The sequence below is a fragment of the Chlorocebus sabaeus genome, chromosome 27 (genome assembly GCF_047675955.1).
Source record: "Chlorocebus sabaeus isolate Y175 chromosome 27, mChlSab1.0.hap1, whole genome shotgun sequence".
Classification (NCBI taxonomy): domain Eukaryota; kingdom Metazoa; phylum Chordata; class Mammalia; order Primates; family Cercopithecidae; genus Chlorocebus; species Chlorocebus sabaeus.
Genome location: NC_132930.1, coordinates 1,471,811 through 1,476,725, shown reverse-complemented (window position 1 = coordinate 1,476,725; position 4,915 = coordinate 1,471,811). Strand labels below are relative to the sequence as shown.

The following is a 4,915-nucleotide window of genomic DNA, read 5'->3' as shown; positions in this document are numbered from 1 at the left end:
GCCTCCCAAGTTGCTGGGATTACAGGCCACTGGGCCTGGCCTGTTTGTTTAACATTCTAAACATGTATAATCAATTAACATGGCCTAGGATTTTAACGGTATTCACTTCAGTAACTTGAATCCACAGATCTAAGGAGTATATAACCAGAAAATTGTGTATAAACACAGATTGGACATGGCAATTTCTGTTCACAAAGGTCACATGTGTAGGTACATAAATTAGTAGCATGTATCTAGAATTTTGACGAAACTGTTTTTAAGATGCAGAAATGTAAAATCACATCTTGAAAATGTGATGAAAAAATGAAGAAGAGCTGGTCTACACACATCAAAAATCAAATGTTGCTTATAAAAGAGATGAATGACAGCTACAGGATTCAAGTGACAATATGATTTCAAGAAATTAATACTGATCAAAGAGAACAGGAATATTTTTACATTTCACTGAAAATACATTGACTACTAGAATGTAAAGATCTAGTGGAAACTCAGGGAGAAAATTACAAAATCTAAAGCTAATTACTTAGTATTTCTTATTACCTAAATAACCGCATGATATTAAAAGGAAGCTGAAAATATGGAATGCTTCATAAATTTGTGCATCACCCCATGCGGGGGCCATGCTAATGTTCTCTATATCATTCCAATTTTGAAGTGAGTGCCTTGTGTGAAATTTGAGATCAGGAATGAAGCAGCAGCCATTGCACTTTGAAGGCCATGATTGGTAGGTGTGGTTAACAGTGCTTGTGGGGGCCAGAAGAGGTGGTTCACGCCTGTAATCCCAGCACTTTGGGAGTCCAAGGCAAGGCGCCTGTAATCCCAGCTACTTCAGAGGCTGAGGCACTAGAATTGCTTGAACACGGGAGGCAGATGTTGCCGTGAGCCAAGATCATAGCATTGCACTCCAGCCTGGTGACAAGAGCGAAACTCCGTCTCAAAACAACAACAACAATAACAACAACAAAACCAAAACAGTGCCTGTGGGTGCCACCTTGTCTTCAATTTTTCCCACTCAATGTCCAGCTCTTCCTGACTGCTGGCCCTACTGATCAGCCATGAACCAGGCCCACCATAAGATGCTCTGCTGTGAACTCACAGAGGTGGAAGCCACAAAGAGCCTTCCATAGACTTGTATGCCAGCGCCTTCATGGCTGCCCTCCAGCAGTCAGTTGCACCTCACATCCAGCAAGCCTCGACTTGTTCACCAGCTCCAGGGTTGATTAGTGACTTTTTTCTGGTGCTTTTCAGACCTTTCTTCCTCAGCTTTTCCCCAGATTGTGGAAAGTTTAACTCCATAATAAATAACTTACCCCATAGTGCTCATAATGGTCTTGCTTCCCTGATTGAACTTTACCAGTACAGGAGGGAACTATAATTGCCTTCATCTTATTACGTTTCCAGGAACATTTTATCATTTCTTACAGGTCGCCACACCAGACATCTTCCTGGCTGACTGTTCTTGAATATAATCAATATATATCAATATAATCAATGTAGCCCTGAATATAATATATTAGTCAATTCTCACACTGCTATAAAGGAATACCTGAGACTGGGTAATTTATGAAGAAAAGAGGTTTAATTGGCTCATGACCCTGCATGGCTTGAGAGGCCTCAGACACATTACAATCGTGGCAGAAGGCTAAGGGGAAGCCAGCACATCCTCATGGCTGGAGCAGGAGGAAAAGAGAGTGAAGGGGAAAGGGCTACATGCTTTTAAACAACCAGAAATTGGGAGAACTCACGATCACAAGAACAGCATAGGGGAAGCTGCCTCCATGATCCAATCACCTCCCATTAGGTCCCTCCTCCAACATTGGGGATTACAATTCGACATGAGATTTGGGCAGGGACACAAATCCAAACCATATTAATAATATCCTTGAACTTCTGGTAGAGAAGGCACGCATAACTCTGTTCAGAAGAACCTTCTAAAGGTTCTTCTATCTGAATATCCTTTTCAGTGAGACATACAGCTAGAGATACAATGGGAGGCAAACCATGACCTTTATAAATACCTTTCTATAGGTAATACACTAGCCTGGCTCAAAAATCAGAGCTAGGCTGGGTGCAGAGGCTCGCGCATGAAATCCCTGCACTTTGAGGGGACGAGGCGGGTGGATCACTTGAGTTCAGGAGTTCTAGATAAGCCTGGCCAACATGGTGAAACCCCATCTCTACTAAAAATACAAAAATTAGCCAGACATGGTGGAGTGCACCTGTAATCCCAGCTACTCAGGAGGTTGAAATGGGAGAGTTGCTTGAACCCTGGAAGTGGAGGTTGTAGTGAGTGGAGATTGTACCACTGCACTCCAGCCTGGGCAACAGAGCAAGATTCCCTCTACAAAAAAAAAAAAAAAAAAAAAAAAAAGAAAAGAAAAAAGAAATTAGAGCTATATATAAGGTATGAACTGTGAAGTCTGGTCCCCAGCCCTATTTTTGTCCACTACCTTCCTGCCACCCTCACCCCACTCCTAAAGGTAACCACTTCTAGTAGTTTCTTGTATTCTTTCAATGTTTTCTTATAAATAAATATCTTTTCTTTATAATTATCTTGGAGGGAACTAAAAATCCTCATCCAGGGCTGGACCTGTTACCTCCTGGCTTCTCCCTGTTCTTGGCTTGTGTCTTTCCCCCTCATCACAGGGCACAGCATGCTGAAGGGAGGCCAGCAGGACTTAATTCGGTCATGAAATTTCTAAGTTCACTCATTCATAATCTCATGGTGTAATGGAAAGTGTGTTGGCCCGAGACTCAGACTATCTGGTTTCTGGTCCCAGTTTCCAAAAACCGTCTATGGGATTAGGCTTTCTGGCTTCAGTTTCTTTGTAATTTGTTTTGTAATGGCAACATTATTAGAATAGATTTTGCCACATACCTAAACTGATTGCTCATGTAAAAGCCTTTTTAGAAACTTGCATTTCAGATACTTATTTTTTTCTTTCTTCTTACTTTATTTTATTTTTTTGGAAACAGGTTCTTGTTCTGTTGCCCAGGCTGGAGTGCAGTGGCACAATCACAGCTCACTGCAGCCTGGACCTCTCAGGCTGAAGTGATCCTCTCGCTTCTGCCTCCTGAGGAGCTGGGACTACAGGCGTGCGCCACTATGCCCAGCTAATTTTTTTTTTTTTTTTTTTTTTTTTTTTTTTTTTGTAGAGATGGAGTTTCTCTACAAAAAACATGAAACCATGTCGCCCAGGCTGGGCTCAAACTCCTGGACTCAAGCAATCCACCTGTTTCAGCCTCCCAAACAGATGGGATTACAGGCGTGAGCCACTGCGCCTGGCCTCAGCTACTTATATTAGAGTTCTACAGAGTATGGCACATGCTTCCCAGAAGCATTATGAAAGTCAATATATGGATCGACAATGACACCCTCCCTTTATCCAGATGTCACCTGGCTTTGTGTGGTGGTTGTACCATACACAGAGGCACCCGAGGGAAGAGTGGGAGTTCCAGAAAAGATGGGTTGATGGTGGTTTCCTCACTCTTTCTTTCAGCACAGTGTGATGCATTACAGTTTATGTATGGTCAGCTATATTGTCATAACTGTTTTTTCGACAACAGTCTCTAATTTTAATTAAATTAACTCTTATAAAAACAGACAAATGACTCAAAAAGATTTCCTGCAAAGAAACCATGGATTGAGGTAAAAACAATAACATGAGTACAAACAAATAAACAACTACAACAGCAACAACAAAAAGATAGAGCAGACAGTGCTACTCCTAGAAAAAACTCTTTGATACCCACATTGAAAGGCAAAAACAGTAAGGGTCAAATGAGATTTGAGGAAAAGTCTGACAAAATTATTTAGTCAGTCAAAATTATCAAGGAGATGGCTTGCAAGTTGTATTCACATCCATTATCATTAATGAGGAACCGCAACTTAAGGGCATATTTTGCCTTGAAATATTAATGATTGTAGCATGATGCTGCCATGATTAGAAAGATATTTAAAAATATTATTTTCTATAGTCAGTTAAGCCGATCATGTTCCTTTCCTTGTAAGGGCCCGGTGTGCCATGGCTGTGAAGAGCAGCCTTCTCGGTAGTGTGTGCACCCTGTTGCTTGTATGTTGTATGCGTTGCCCTAAGGAGCCTTGGAGACAGCCCTTTCCAATGGACATTCATGTCCCTGACCTGATGATGTTTCCAGTCTAGGCTCTAGACAGGTATGCAGGGTGCCTTTGAAAGCCCCAGGGCATGGGAGGAAAGGTCCACATTGGCCAAGTCATTCATGTTCATCTGCACCAAGCTGCAGAACAAGGAGTATGTGATTAAGACCCCACACAGGACCAAGTTCAAGTTCCCTAGCAGCTAGAAGATCCATATTTCAAAGAAGCAAGGTTTTATCAAGATTAATGTGGATGAATTTGAAGACATGGTAACTGTGAAGCAGCTCATCCTAGACAGCTATCAGGTCAAACACTCCCCAGTCATGGCCCCCTGGACAAGTGGCAGGCCCTGTACTTATGGGGGCTCCCACTGGTTTGCCCTTCCTTATTCACACCCACCAATAAAACCTGCTTCCTACCCCCCCAAAATGAATAAATAATAATATTATTGATCTCACTTTTATATCATCTTTTAGTGTCTTTTTTGTGCATGTATTGTAATGCTTGTAATATGTTGGGGTCCGTGCCGGGGGTGGTGGAGAATGAAAGAACACACAAGAGACAAAGACACACAGAGAACATGGCGGCCGCACCCAGAGCCTCCGCCTCACTTTATTTATACTCCATAAACCCCACGTCAGCAGAAAGAATGCAATGCAAAACAAACTTTCTTTTCCCAGATGTAACCTTCTACTCAGTTCTTTGTTTCTATGCTCTTCTTTATCTGCCCGCCTTCTTGGCGCCTATGGGAGTTCATTAAAAGTTCAATTGGAGATACTGTCCTTGGCCCTATCTATT

The 4,915-nt window shown here is 42.1% G+C and overlaps 1 non-coding gene and 1 pseudogene across 1 annotated transcript; one reads left to right on the top strand and one right to left on the bottom strand.

Annotated features, from left to right (window-relative positions):
* Positions 1–571: 571 nt before the first annotated feature.
* Positions 572–674, bottom strand: LOC119627824 (U6 spliceosomal RNA). The gene has a single exon (XR_005244047.2). It is a non-coding gene; the product is annotated as a U6 spliceosomal RNA (small nuclear RNA).
* A 3,298-nt stretch (positions 675–3,972) lies between these two features.
* LOC119627762 (small nucleolar RNA SNORA70) lies at positions 3,973–4,114 on the top strand (annotated as a pseudogene).
* Positions 4,115–4,915: the final 801 nt, after the last annotated feature.